Below are 16,346 nucleotides of genomic sequence, written 5' to 3' on the forward strand. Positions count from 1 at the left end.
GTAATAAATTGCTTTTCGTGCAATATATAAAGTAGGCTTTAAAATACAAATAAGTTAATGATTTTGTTTAAATGAAAAGATAGAACAAACATTAATCACAGTCACGTTTTTATGAGAACTCGACACAGAATATTTTAAATGATCTTTATACACATCTGCTCCACATCTGTGGTCTTTCTGTCTACAACATTATGGCTGCTGACAACAATGAAATCACACCATCCCTTTTCTCTACAAGGCAACTCCAAGAGGCCTCCACACTGGGTGTAATGTTAGGGAACAATATGGAAGAGAAATGGATATTTGGGCCTAGCATGGAGGCCTGGGGCTATCAATAGAGGACAAGATTGTGAATACAGAGAGAAAGTACTTAACATTTCAGGTGGTCCAGGTATCCTAGGCAACTGAGCTATGGAAATCTTCTAGGGTAAATCAAGTTATAGATTATAATGTTAAGACTCCAGGTAAGAAGACTCAATCCATCTATAAACTGTCATACCTGTTATTGATCTGAAACCCCCCACCACATGGCTTTGATTGTCATTGTTATTTTTTACTTTACTCTTCAAACTGTAAGTTGATCATTACTACTGTGTTTATTCAGATTGGACAATGAGTTGAAAAAAATCCAAACCACAGAAGTAGATTTAGATAGAAATAGCCCCTAGCTATTTCTCTATGATTGTCAAATCTATATTATGTATTTAACATGAAAGACTTAGATGTAGCATTTTTGCATCAATGTAAGACATGCCCTGTGTGGTAGGCAAAATAATGGTTCCCCAAAGATGTCTAAATCCTATTGCCCAGCCCCTGCAAATATTGAGGCTACATGGCAAAGGGAAAAGATGGTTGCAGATGAAATCGAAGCTGCTAATCAGCTGGCCTGGAGATGGGGAGGTTTTCCAGGTGGGCCCAATGTAATGAGAAGGGTCCATGTAAGTAAAAAGGGGAGATGAAGAGAGAGCGTCAACCAAAACCTGCTGGTTTTGAAGATGGAAGAGAGCCAGGAGTCAAGGAATGTAGGCAGCCTTCAAATATGAGAACAGGCAAGGAAACAGAAAGCAACACAAGCTAGTTGACACCTTGTTCAGAACCCAGGGAGACCCATTTTAGGCTTCTGACTTCCAGAACTACAAGATAATAAATTTATTCAGCCTTTGTCTGTGATCAGTTGTATCACAAGTCATAGAAATATAGCTACTATTCTAATATAGACTAGTATTCTAAACATAGCTAGTATTGTAGAACGAAATATTACTCAGTATCAAGGTGTGGGTAAATTAACAAAAACCCTTATATTTTCAATACTGACAAAAATTCTCAAAGGAAGTGTAAGTGCATTTAAACTCACTACAGTTTTTGTCTTATTTTTTAAGTGAGAAAGCAAGCAGGTAAATAAAACAGGAAAGTAGAATGTTGGTAATTGTTGAATGAAGAGTAATAGGGGTTCACTATGCCATCCTGAATATCTTTTAATGTCCACCATTAAGTTTAAAACCATATTTTTACCCTTCCAGGTTAAGTAACTTTCAAAAAGGACCCTCTAAACAAAACTACTGTTACGTTAGGCAAATGCCATATTTCTTCTCCTAGAATAAAATGTGAGAGAAATCTAAATCTTTTCTCTGATTTAATCTGAAAGCCTTTGGTATTGGTATATTTATACTGGATATATTTATGCTCATTTTCATAGCAAATGAGAAGTTGAAAGCAAAGCTCTCTGTGCCTACTCACAGAGAATTAGGTGAGATATTTAGTTTTACTGCTCACAGAAATGCTCCTGGTGATGGGAGCAGAAACCAGGAGAACATAACCATAGCCCTGCATCACACACAAAAAAGTAATAATGTTTTTGATAAGTATAGCTTTTAATTCCCACTTTTGCAAGCAATGGTGAAAATTGACACTTCATCTAAATCATCAGACCCATTTGAAAAGCAGACAGTGAGACTATGTTCTGTGATACTAGCACCACGAAACATAGAAATTTGCCAGAGAAGTCAATATTTTAATTCTTTTTTTTTGGAAAGGTTTTTGCTATAGGGTGCATGTGTTCATCAGAAAGACAGAGAGAGACAGAGAGACAGAAAGAGAGAAATCACCCCCCAGGGGGGGATGGCCATGCCACAATCCCTTCTCTCCATTCTCCTCTTGGGATCTTGGGCACACACGCACATGCACCAGGCGTTAGATTAAGCCACCAGGCCCGGACTTGAACCGTGGTCGACTACATGGGAGTCCAGCGACACAGCCATTATGCTAACTGCTGGTCCCTAATATTTTAATTCTTCACTGATATGACTAAATACTAATGTGACCATCCAGTACAAAATAGGTTGGGGAAATGAAGAATGTTTGAGTAATAACAGTTCACACAAAGATTTTTACAAAGATGCATATTTACGTAATAAACAATGGGGCAGGGCCTGGCAGGTGGCTAAGGGCATTGGATTCCCACATGGCTGACTGTGGTTTGAGTCCTGGACCTGGCAGCTTCCTTTCTCACTTTCCCTCTCTTTCTCTCTCTCACTCTGTCCTGCTATGATCAAATTTAAATAAGTAAAATAAAGTTAATTTTTTTTTAGAGGTTTTCCTATAGGGTGCGTGCACTCGCCAGACAGAGAGAGCGAGACAGAGAGACAGAAAGCAAGAAATCACCCCCCAGGGGGGATGGCCACACCGCAATCCCTTCTCCTCCATTCTCCTCTCGGGATCTTGGGCACGCACGCACACGCGCCCGGCGTGAGTTTTAAGCCACCGGGTCCGGGAAGTGAACCACGGTTGACTACATGGGAGTCCAGCGACATAGCCATTAACGCTAACTGCTGGTCCTAAAATAAAGTTAAATTTTAAAAAATAATTCTTAAAAAAAAAAAAAAATGGGGCAGCCGGAGGCATGGTGGTTAAGGTGGCTAGATCCCACAAACATAGCTGACTACATGTAGCTTTCAGAAGCTTGAAAAAAAACATGCAGGGTACATGTGCATATGTGCCCAAAATCCTGAGAGGAAAGCGAAGTAGGAGAGTGGAGGAGAAGGGATTGAAGCATGACCATCTCCCTTGCTTCTTCCTCTCTTCTCATTCTCTGTGTCTTTCTGGTAAGTGTACACACACACACACACACACACACACACACTATAGCAAAAACTTAAAAAAAATTAATTAGAAAGATTAATTTAACCAGTTGAAATGAAAAAAAAAAAAAAGAAAAGACAAAGATCTAGTATTCTATAGTTGCCATTATAATTCCACCTGAGGTTCTTAGTGCCTATATAATGTTAGTACCTATTACATATTTTATATACACACACACACACACACTTGATTTTGCCTTTCCTTATGGTAATTAGCAGCAGTATTCTTCGAAGAAAGCAGAACATCATGCTAAAAAGTGTACATTCAAAGTTCCTGCAGAAATCATATCTCCTATCTTGATTTAACTTCTATCAAAAGTAGATTATAGAGTCTATGTTCTTGGGCCACTATCTACACTTATTCCCTTAAAATAAGTTTCTGTTCTGTATCATAATACATTAAGAACTATGATGTAGGGACCAGCAGGTGGCGTAGTGGTTAAGGCACTGGACACTCCCACATGGCTGACCACGGTTCAAATCCTGGATCTGGTGGCTTGCTTTCTCACTTTCTCTGTGTATGTGTGTGTGTGTGTGTGTGCTCAGTTCTAGTTCCAGACCTAGCAGCTTGCTTCCTCACTCTCCATTTTACTCTGTCTCTCTCTATTCAAATTTAAAAATAATAACAAATTGAATTAAATAAATAAAAAACCTACGATGTATATTTTATCTTCCAGTCCCCAGAAAAATCTGAAACTTCATGTGCCACTCAATATTTATATAACTGCCAAGAATGTTTACAAAGTCAAGGGTTACCAGCTTTTCTTTTTAGCACACCACCACAGACAAGGAGCTTTTCCTTATAGTTGATGTATGCAGTGTGAGAATTTTGCCTCTGGTTCTTTTTGGTGGAGAAGGAACACAGATGGTAACCATCATGTATATTACATACCTTCAAAAACTGGAAGACTGTTATTAGGTTACCTTTCTTCTCTTCTCCAAGATAAGCAATTCCAATTCTTTTAACTATTTCTTGTATGTTCCATTTTCCAACCCTCTCATCAACACTCCTAGTCGCTTCTGAATCCTCTCCAAATTTAGAATCCTCTTAAGATGTGGAGCCCCAAACTGGAAAGTCCTTTCTTGTAAAACTCTGGCCAGTGCTGAGTAAGAAAAAGTGCTGTTTATCCATCTGTCTAAGTTAAGTGATTGTGGAGGGTGTCCCACCAGAGACCATAGATATTGGATGCATTTTGGTGCTGATGCAGCATGAACATCAAAGAGGAGAAAGCATGTCTGTTTTTGCCTTCAGCTCTTGGCTTCAGAAGGACCACACCTAAAAGAGTTCTCAAGATGTGTAAAGGCAAATAACAGACAGTGTCTGCTCTAAGTCAAAGACAAAGACACACTTTGCTTACTGAATCATTATCTTTGGAACCTTTTGTTCTTATAAGGTTAAACGTTATCAAAACCATTGGGAATCAGCAGTTAGCGTAATGGCTATGTCACTGGACTCCCACGTAGTCGACCGTGGTTCGTGTCCCGGACCCGGTGGCTTAAAACTCACACCGGGCGCGTGTGCGTGCGTGCCCAAGATCCCGAGAGGAGAATGGAGGAGAAGGGATTGCAGCGTGACTATCCCCCCTGGGGGGTGATTTCTCGCTTTCTGTCTCTCTGTCTCTCTCTGTCTGTCTGGAGAGCGCATGTGCCCTACAGTGAAAATCTCTCAAAAAACAAACAAACAAACAAACAAAAAACCACTGAGGTAGGTGTGTGTGTGTGTGTGTGTACTCACATGGATTTCTTTAAATTCTTCCCTAGCACATGTATTTTGCCAGCTCTAAGATACAGATCATTTTTATTTTTTTGAAAGGTTTTTTGCTATAGGGCGCGGGCCCTTGCCAGAAAGACAGAGAGAGACAAAGAGATAGAAAGCAAGAAATCACCCCCCAGGGGGGATGGCCATGCCACAATTCCTTCTCCTCCATTCTCCTCTTGGGATCTTGGGCACGCACACACATGCACCCAGCGAGAGTTTAAATCGCCGGGTCCGGGACTTGAACTGCATTTGACTACATGAGAGTCCAGTGACATAGCCATTACGAACTAACTGCTGGTCCCAGATACAGATCATTTTTAATGAACATTTATCAGTTTTACTTGTTTTGCTTCATGAAAACAACAAAGTGTCTAACTATACCTAATGAAATTTTCCATGTTTTAAAAGAGGAAACTTATTCTATTTTAAAATTCTCTACCCATAGCTCTGATTCTCATTTCCTTTTTTTCTCCTCACTCACATTGTTCTTCTTTTTTTAATCTCTTTATTTTCAGGGATTTTTTTTTTAATCTCTTGTTCATTGTATATAATATCTACAGAGATCAACTGTGACTTAAATAGAAAAGAACTTAGTAAAAATGTATGAGTGGGGTTAGGAGAGAAGACATTTAATTAAAGATAGAAGAGTTACCCCTGTTCACATTTGTGAAACAGGAATAGACACAATGGTATTAGGCACATGTAACTTTCAAATTGCAAAGCAATAGAGAAGAAAAGAAATAAAGTTACCAAGTGATCAAAAACATGTTATAGCACCTCCAACTTAAACTTTCAACAGTTTAAAATTTGAGAAGTTTTTCTTTTTGAGATGAGTTGTGAGTTGTATTGCATTAAAAATATAGTTTTGAATAAAGCAGTCCATTTTGAAATTTTTCTCCACATCCTGAGGGAGAAATAACTGAGCTCTCCACTTCAAAAAAATCTGCATTTATTAGTATGGCTAACGTGAGAAGTAAGCCCAAGAGTCCCAGGAACAAAGGCATCACAAGTGACAAGCCACCCACCGCCAACCTGCTTGGAAAACTAGTTTTTCTTTAATATTACGTCTCGAGTGTGGGAAGTCTGCAGGCGGAGTGTTTGTGGTGTTATCAAAAATCTCTGTGTACCTGGACTTGGGGTCCATGTCTCTGCAAACGCCAGCTTCACAGTGAGTTATGTAAACACATGACTCAGAAAAGGCGGAAAGGGCAAAACGGGCACAAAGAAGGCAAAGCTGGGAAGAAAAAAGCAAATAAAACTACAAGCCAAAGTAAGCCAGTTTGGTCAAGAATTCCAATACTTTCTCTTTTAAGAAAAAAACTAAGGATAAAAAGGAAAGATGAATCTGCATCTTCTTATGACTAAATCTTAATTCTCATCTCAGGAGAAGAGATAATAACGAACTTTAGGGAGCCAGACAGGGGTACAGAGGTGAAGCACAGAGCTCTGAGAAGATGGCCCACATGGGAAGGTTCTGAGTTCATATCTGGAGACTTCCCTGAGTACACCAGGAACTGCACATGCCCATGATCCAGGACTGGCTGGAGAAAACTTTGTAAGGAGAACAGTTGGGTTAGTTAGCAGGTGGTATGGTAGTTAAGGTGCTGGACTTCCACATGGCTGATTGTGGTTCGAGTCCCAGACTTGGCAGCTTGGTTTCTCACTTTCCCTCTCTCCCTCTCTGTCTCTGGTGAGCTCATATGCCCTATAGCAAAATTTTTAAAAAATAATAATAAATAAGTAATTCTTTAAAAAAAAAATAGACCTCGTTGGGACCAGCAGATGGTGTAATGGTTACATCACTGGATTCCCACATAGTCAACTGTGGTTCAAGTCCTGGACCCAGCAGCTCAAAACTCACCCCAGGCACATTGTTTGTGTGCTCAAGATCCTGAGAGAACAGTGGAGGAGAAGAGATTGTGGCACGGTCATCCGCTCTGGAGGGGTGATTTCTTGCTTTCTGGCACTCCATCTCTCTGTGTCTCCATTTATCTGTCTCTCCATCTCTCTGTCTCCCCAGCAAGTGCACATGTGCTATAGCAAAAACCTCTCTCCTAAAAAAACAAACAAACAAAAAGATCTTGTTGGGGCGTCTCTCTCTCTCTCTCTCTCTCTCTCTCTGTTTTTTTTTTTTTCCACTCATAGAAGAAATAAATAAATAAATAAACCTTAAATAAAAAAGGAAAGAAAATTGTAAATTCTAATGAATAATTAATATTATCCTTTCATCTAAATCATTGCCAGAAAGGGCCAGTTATTTATATTCCAATCTCGCAGCTCCACTGGAGATTCGTGTTGGTTTTCCTGAAAGGTTTATAAATATAGCTTGTACATTGTTATTAGAAAACAATATTGTGAGATAAATCAGAGCCTTGTTGGGGAAGTAAATGATTGGACATTGGTCTACCACATAATTTATTCTTTTCTTTTTGGAGAGGTTTTCGCTATAGGGCATGCGTGCTCACCAAAAAGACAGAGACAGAGAGATAGAAAGCAAAAAATCACCCCCCAGAGGGGATGGCCACACTGCAACCATTCTCTTCTCAGGATCTTGGGCACGCATGCACATGCGCCCGGCGTGAGTTAAAGCCACTGGGTCCGGGACTCACACTGCAGTCGACTACATGGGAGTCCAGCGACATAGCCATTACACTAACTGCTGGTCCCTACCACATAATTTAAACATCATTGAGACGTATTACCCTCAAGTAATGAAACTTGATACCTGTTTCAACTATCATATTGTTAATTACAGTTCCAAAACATACTTTCTCACTTAAAATGAACAAATCCTTATTAATAGTAAGTGCTTTCATGGGCCAACCAGGGGGTAGTGGTAAAACAACTAGACCCATGTGGAAAGTTATGGACCTACACCTTGCTTGGGTCCTCCCTGTACATTCTTGGTACACACTGTACCTTGGGTCCTCCCTGTACATTCTTGGTACACATACGTGCCCATGATCCAGACCGGCTGAGACTGACAGTGGATTATAGGATGAAGATGTTTCAGGGGAACCAGCAGTTAGCGTAATGGCTATTTCACTGGACTCCCACGTAGTCGACCGCGGTTCGTGTCCCGGACCCAGTGGCTTAAAACTCACGCCGGGCACATATGCGTGCCTGACCAAGATCCCGAGAGGAGAATGGAGGAGAAGGGATTGCGGCGTGACCATCCCCCCTGGGGGGTGATTTCTTGCTTTCTGTCTCTATGTCTCTCTCTGTCTGTCTGGCGAGTGCACGCAACCTATAGCGAAAAATCTCTCAAAAAAGAAAACAAATTTTTTTTTTTAAATTTAAAAAAGATGTTTCTCTCTCTCTCAGAAGAAATAAACTTCTAAAAATTCTTTTTAAAAAAGTGCTCTGGGGCTGTCCCCATAGCTTAGTTATTAAGGGGACCAGATCCTACCTAGTCGACTGTAGTTCAAATGTTAGCTTCAGTAACTTGAAAAGCACACTAGACACTTGTGCATGTGTGCTCCAAATCTCGACAGGATGAAAATGGACGAAAGGGATTATGATGTAACCACACCCCACTGCTAGGTGCTTTCTGCTCCCTTCCCTCACCCAGTCTCTCTGTTTCTGGAGAGCTTACATGTCCTCTGAATTTTTTTTTTTTAAAGCTTCCATAAAACAGGAACCTTGCATGGTCAGAACTATCAACACCAGGAAATGTTGACTGAAAAGAAAAAAAAAGTTAATTTCCTTTCCAGCATACAATAACAATTACATCTCAGTAAAAGTGCCGTTATTTCTGTTTATTTCTAAGTGCCAGTGCTAAATAAAGGCCCTGAACTTTGGTGGTCAGGGACTGAATTTAAAGCAACATTTTGGTATAATGCATTACTTACTGTATATTTCCAATAAAGCCATCAGCATAACTACAAAGTAAGAAGATCTCTGAGTTTTCTGGAAAAAAGTAGAGTATGGTCAGAACACCTAGAGAATTTGATCTATTTTACCAGATAATTTAGAAAATCTAATGTTCTCTGCCTTAATATAATAAGGAGTGTTTGATCCAATAATCCCAAACACATCATAAAATCCTATGTCCTGACTCTCCTGGCTCTGCAGACATTATCAACTGTGTAAATATGAGAATGTAAATAGGAGACACTAAAGATTGGACAGGGGCGATGAGATGGCAAATTTCATTAAATTAGGCAAGACTGACGTAAGCATTTAACTAAGAGTTTAAAGTCCTAATGGAAAGTAAGACACTCTAAGAGTTGTTTTTCTCCTTTAACTCTTAACCGCTGATACTTTTCATGTTCTTTTATACATTACATACCAGATTTCTAAATATTTCACATATGTTTTTAGTGACATTTTGTGGTCAGAAAGAAAAAAGGTAATGAAATGTTAATGATTTTGAAATGCTAACAACCCAGAGATGGAATGTAATAACAATCTGTGGTTTTTAATTGGATAAACCAAGAATGGCACTATATGTGACTTCTAAAATTTTTAACTAGGGTATCATAGACTAAAATGAGCTGTTAATCCAATTTCTTCTTTCGGATCTGTACTCTAGATACGGTTTCCTTAAACATGGGAATGAAGGATACTCAAGAATTACTTAGACTCGAGTGTCTAAGAAAGTGGACTCAAATGAGCATAACACCATGCTTGGGTTAACCCATGAAGACACCAGCCCTTCTTCCAATGGGACAACATCTCTACTGCAATTATTCTTTGTTAACAACTCCACCAGCCTGGCAGGCATGTGATGGCAAAATTGATCACTCACCAACCTATATTCACTGAGGCTCTTTTATTCCCACATACATTGTGGGAAGTGGGACTGGTCTTAACCTTTCGAGTCTTTCTGAGGCTTCTCGGGTGCAAGCTGCCTTGTTTTGAGTAGTAAGCACGTTCTGGTAGACCTACTGCCTGCTGGTCTTTGCTTGATTTATTATTACCACTAGGCCACATTATTCAGAACTTGAGAATGGAAGGTTTGCAGCAGATGTATATAAAAAAGGAAGGAAATAGCAGTCAGTGTAGGTGCTACAAAATATTATTGACAAGCAAAATAACAGAACTTCCACTTAAGGATCTTAGAACATATTGTGTTTAAAACAGCCATCCCATCCTGGAGCAAACTGAAAGAATTTTATTAGCTTACCAGCTCTCTAATGTGCATATTGAGAAAAACTTTCATTCATCATGTGGTAAATAAAAATAGAGGACCAAAAAACAGAGTTGCATTCTATAGTTCCCAGGTCATTCTAGAGTCTTAATATTTCCTAGCTAGGTGGTTGGGTGGATAGATGGAAGGAAAAATGGATGAATGGGTAGGTGGATGGATGGATGGATGGAAATATTGTCATCACCCTACAGTGTGGAAGAATATTTTTAATACTATCCAGGAAAAAAGATGCTATTCTCTAGACATTGAAGAGAGAGATTGAGATTGAAGCAAATGGCTTCTATATTCTTTAGGGATTTGTTTGTTTGTTTGTTTTTTGGAGAGGCTTTTTTTGCTACAGGGCATGTGCCCTCACCAGAAAGATAGAGAGAGACAGAGAGACAGAAAGAGAGAAATCCCCCCCGCCAGGGGGATGGCCACACCATAATCCCTTCTCCTCCATTCTCCTCTCGGGATCTTGGGCACGCATGCACATGCACCCAGTGTGAGTTTAAGCTACCAGGTCCAGGACTTGAACCACGGTCGACTACATGGGAGTTCAGCGACATAGCCATGACGCTAACTGCTGGTCCCACTTCTGTATTCTTCAACATCCTCTCTCCTTACTCCTTCACTACCCCCAAAAAACGAGGGCTGATGTGAGAAAGAATAAGAACAATTTGGGTTCTTCTCCTAAGCAGCCTGAGGTGATCTATAAATATGGTTTGCTATTCACTTGACCCAGAGAACCCCACAAAGTCATGCAAATCAAGAGATTCAAATCTTCATGTTTACTTTAAGAACACTCATGAAACTGCCCAGGCCATCGGGGGTATGCATATCCAAAAAGCCACCAAGTATCTGAAGGATGTCACTTTACAGAAGCAGTGTGTGGCATTTCGTCATTACAATGGTAGATGTGCCCAGGCCAAACACTGGGCCTGGACGCAAGTTCGGTGACCCAAAGAGTGCTGAATTTTTGCTCTGCCTGCTTAAAAATGCAAAGAGTAATGTTGACCTTAATAGATGGAGATTTTCTCTGGTCGTTGAGCACATTCAGGTGAACAAGGCACCCAAGATGCTCCATCGTACTTACAGAGCCCATGGGCGAATTAACCCATACATGAGCCCCCCCTGCCACAGAGATGATCGTCACTGAAAAGGAGCAAATTGTTCCTAAACCAGAAGAAGAAGTCTCACAGAAGAAAAAGATATCCCAGAAGAAATTAAAGAAACAAAAACTTGGGACCAGCAGTTAGCATAATGGCTATGTCGCTGGACTCCCATGTAGTCGATAGTGGGTCAAGTCCCGGACCTGGTGGCTTAAACTCATGCAGGGCGTGTGTGTGTGCGTGCCCAAGATCCTGAGAGGAGAATAGAGGAGAAGGGATTGCGGCGTGGCCATCTCCCCTGGGGGGTGATTTCTCGCCTTCTGTCTCTCTGTCTTCTGTCTGTCTGGTGAACACACACGCCCTATAACAAAAATAAAAAATAAAAAATAAAAAATAAACCTCTCCAACAAATAAAAAAGAAACAAAAACTTATGGCATGGGAATAAAGTCAGCATAAAATAAATACAGATTAAAAAAAATTGGGGAGCTACAAGTTATAGAAAGCATGCTGACAAGAAAGGACATAAGGTTCAGGAATCTCGGTCTCAGCCATTTCTACCTGTCCATCTTTTTTTTACCAAAAAGATTATTTAAATTGCTCAAAACCTTAGTTTCTTAAGCAGTATTTGATGAATTTGTAGGATAATCAATGTACTTCTCAGTGCTGTTCAGAAATTTGAATTCTTTCACTTGAATCAAAGGATTGTCCGTATTGTATGGGTTTCCTTTTATGGTGTTAGGAATGAAATGATACAACAATAATCCTTGCTTGAACCAAATTCAACTTTTTTAATATCTAAAGAAATACTTTAGTGTAATTTCCTGTTGTTGAAATTAAAAGAGTAGCCTCTTTTAAAATTCAGAGGACTTCTATTACACATTCTCCCCTCCTAACATGTAGTTACTGAAGAAAAAAATGAAAAATGAAAAACAAATGAAAAGAAATAGAAATTATTTGTTAGTCATTTTTTCTCTCAGAAATGGGAAAGACAATTCTTATGTTGCCAATAATTCATTTTCTTTCTGTTGGGAATATATTTCCTCAAATTTTGCAGTTCGGTGGAGTGATGTGACTGAGTTCTGGCCAACGGTGTCTGAATGGAAATGATGTATCTCAGTCCCAGGCCATACCTCGGAACCTCCTTTCTTCACTTGCCTAATGAATATGTAAAATAACTTGGTCTTCAAAAGATGGAAAGAGATTCCAAAAGACGGTTCTCAAACAACAGAGGGAGAAGAGTCACCTTCCACTTCTACATTGGACTTTGCTTTGAACAAGAAATAAACTTTAAGTGTTACACCAGATTGTTGACATGGGATAAAGGGACCAGCAGTTAGCATAATGGCGATGTCGCTGGACTCCCACGTAGTCAACTGCGGTTCGAGTCCTGGACCCAGTGGCTTAAACTCACGCCGGGTGCGTGTGCGTGCATGCCCAAGATCCCGAGAGGAGAATGGAGGAGAAGGGATTGCGGCGTGGCCATCCCCCCTGGGGGGTGATTTCTCGCTTTCTATCTCTCTGTCTCTTTTTGTCTGTCTGGCGAGCGCACATGCCCCATAGCAAAAACCTCTACAAAACAAACAAAAAGAACAAGACATGGGATAAAATGTGACACTCTACGAGACAGACCTACATGAGAAGATTGCTGGTTTGCAGAGACTAGCAGATCATAAAGAAAGAGCTCTTCACTCTCTGCTGGGTTCCATAGATTATCTACCTCTTATGAAACAGAACTGCAGATTCTGTTGGTAAATCCCAGGATGTGAGAGCAGAATGCTCAAGGATAAAAGAAACCACTTTGATAGTACAAACTGTTCAAAAATCTATTAAAATGAGGGCAAAAGACTGGAAGATAATATTAGAACAGGGCTCTGGAAAATAAATTGGACGCCTGCCATTCAGTAAGAAAAGGGCATTACAGGTGGAGTACCATATGAGAGGTCTTCAAAAAGTTCATAAGAAATGCGTTAAGAAAAACTGTGCATTTTTTGCACCAAAATATACTTTGATTCCATTTTCCCATGAACTTTTTAAATTAACTTTACATATGCAAATACATGTAGATATAAATGAGAGGCCACATGGAGAAAAAGTAAGCCCATCTACGTTTTCAGAGCATGGGAAGATGGTGCAGAAGCTAAGACTGGAAAGAGCAGTGGCCAATAAAAAGCCTTAAATTTACCCTGTAACTGATAGAAAAAGGACAGGTTCATAACTGAGTTGATTTTTTTTCCTTTTTGAGAGAGTGAGAAAGGAACCAAGAGAGGAGGAGAAATAGATGGAAAGGGAGAGAGGCAGCAATGGGTCTTTCTGACAGCGTTCCAACATACCATGATCTCCCAATCCAGTCTCATGATCTAGGATGCAGGTGCACCTAACTACAGGTGTGTTCAAGTAGGCTTGGGAACTGAACTTGAGCCTCCCATGCAGCCTCCAGCCCTCCAAGCAGTGATACTGTCTGTGCCACCATGGCTGGACCCTTTGAGTTGATTTTTAAGAAACTGAAGTGATTTATACCATATATAATAAGGTAAGTTATATTATCCACAACTGAGAGAAGTTATGTATTGGATTTTCAGAAAAGTCATGACATGTTTATGCATAGAAAAAGAGAAAAAATATGTCATGACTTTTCCAACAACCCAGTAGAACTTGAGGATTAGCCTTAAGTCACACGCAGGCAAGCCGATATTTGAACTTAGATATTTCTGGTTTCAAAGGCTGTGATCTTTTCATTGTACTTTGTGGTTTTCTATGTGGTGACAGTGTAAAGGATATACCGGAAAAGAAAGGCAGAGGCAATGAGACACCTTTAAGTCTATCAGAAAGTTCAGGAAAAAATATAATCTTTATTTAACTACTGCTAGGAGAACTAAAATACAATCCTTAATTAACTACTTCTAGGCTAAAAGCCAATAGATTTGCAAACAAATCCCCCTCCAGAATCATTTCTAGTGGATAAGGCTACCTCTGTCTCCTTCTTTCCATTTCTCTCTGTCTCTCTCTGTCTCCTTGTGACTTTTTTTTTTTAAAGTAAAGTATTCTCTGGACACTCAAGTTCTTTTTTTATTATGCTAATTGTTGCCTTTCCCCATTTCATTTAGGAAAGGCACAAACCCAGGCCAGGCCCATCCTAAGATGGATACCAGACTTGAGCTGTGAAATATCGTTTTTGCAAGGCACATGTGCATGCCACACAGTTTTCATTTTTTGCTTTTTAAAATTAAAATCTAATGTTTATATTATCTTTATTTCACTTTCTCATTTTCATTTTATTTTTTTCTTCTTTCCTCTTCTCTAAGTCTTTTCCTTTTTTCTTTATCTTTATTCATTGGCTGCTCAGCCTCTATGCAGTAAGTGTCTAGACAGGTTCAAGTGAACAGTTCCTAAACATGTGAATATCATTAGGTTCAGAATATTCATCTATTCCTACTAAATCTGATGCACAAAGAGTGAAAATGGAACAGAAGAGAGATTGCAGATCACCTCCTCTGCATGCCTCTGAATGCTTAGATTGAACTTCAAGAATTAGGAAGAGGGACCAGCAGTTAGTGTAATGGCTATGTCACTGAACTCCCATGTGGTTGACCGTGGTTTGAGTCCCGGACCTGGTGGCTTAAAATTATGCCGGGTGCCTGTGCATGTGTGCCCAAGATCCCTAGAGGAGAGTGGAGGAGAAGGGTGTGGACATCCCCCCAGTGGGTGATTTCTCACTTTCTGTCTCTCTGTCTCTCTCTGTCTTCCTGGTGAGCACATGCACCCTGTAGCAAAAACCTCTCCGAATCTTCATTCACAGACAGTATAATGAAACTCATGAAAATGTCTGGTAAAAATTTTAGAATATTCATAGTGACAAAGCTAACAGAGATGGAAGAGAAGAGAGACAGTGTACTGCAGAAGAGGCAGGAGACAGGAGATGATGAGTTCTAGGTGAGGAAATTCTTGCAAGATCTAAAAGAGGAATTACACACCTTACAAAAGAATCAAATGGAACTGTTAGAAATAAAGTCTATAATACAGGAAGTCAAAATCTCCCTTGAAAGCATTAAATGCAGAATACAGAAAATTGAACCTCAGATATAGAAGATAGAATTGATGGCCTTGAAAAATCCACCATGAAGACTGAAAAAATTGCCCCCAAAATTAGAATAATATACTAGAAATACTAGATACCATCAAACGACCAAATATCCAGATAATTGGTATACAAAAAGGCAAAGAGACTCATAAGGGCATTGATAATCTATTCCATAAAATCCTGCAAGAAAACTTTCCAAATCTAGAGAGGCCTTCAAAGATCCAGTCTCAAGACATACAAAGGACCCCAAATAGAATCAACCCAAGAAGATCTTCTCCAAGACACATTATAGCCATATTGACCAAAACCACAGACAAAGACAAGATACTAAGATTGACAAGAGAAAAATGGCATACAAAGCATATTCCATCAGGTTAACAAGAGACTTCTAATCAGAATCAATGCAAGCAAGGAAAGAATGGGAAAATATATTCAAATTAGTGTTAAGGGAAAAGCAATTTCTTTTTATTTTAATTAAAAAATTGTATTTACTGAGAAGTATTCAGAATGTCAACAAAATAGCTGCAACTATTTTTTGCAATTACAGAGTGGTATTCAGTTAACAGAACAATAATTATTTCATATAAGCTGCATCAGAGACAACTGAAGATGAGAAAACTACCATTCCCATATATAACTAATTTGTGCTGTGCACCAACAAGAACCTCCTTTAAACTTCCATGCCAGTTTACAACCCCCATACTGTACCAGGCAAGGTTAGTGACTATTGAAAATACCACCAGGACAGGGCTATCTAAAGACACATTCGGTAGTGTGTTAACTATACAAAAAAAGAGACACTGTACAGTTTAAAAACAAATCTTACACAGCCTTATATTTCAGTTTTTTCCTTAAAAGGAGGGAGTTGTTAACAGGGGGGGTTAATGCTTTATAGACAAGGAAAAAAAAAAAAACTGCATTAGAACCAACGTATTCATCATCATCATCTTCTTCTTCATCTTCATCCTCTTCATCTTCCTCTTCTTCCTCATCTTCTTCATCTTCCTCGTCTTCCTCCTCCTCCTTCTTTTTCTTGCTCTTTTCAGCCTTGACATCTCCCTTTTTTGCTGCATCAGGCTTTCCTTTAGCTCAGTATGCAGCAATATCCTTTTCGTATTTTTCCTTCAG

At 39.5% G+C, this 16,346-nt stretch overlaps 1 pseudogene; it reads left to right on the forward strand.

Annotated features, from left to right (window-relative positions):
• Positions 1–10,747: 10,747 nt before the first annotated feature.
• On the forward strand, positions 10,748–11,265 carry LOC114009484 (60S ribosomal protein L17 pseudogene; annotated as a pseudogene).
• Positions 11,266–16,346: the final 5,081 nt, after the last annotated feature.

The sequence above is a fragment of the Tupaia chinensis genome, unplaced genomic scaffold (genome assembly GCF_000334495.1).
Source record: "Tupaia chinensis unplaced genomic scaffold, TupChi_1.0 Scaffold000542_1, whole genome shotgun sequence".
NCBI lineage: Eukaryota > Metazoa > Chordata > Mammalia > Scandentia > Tupaiidae > Tupaia > Tupaia belangeri.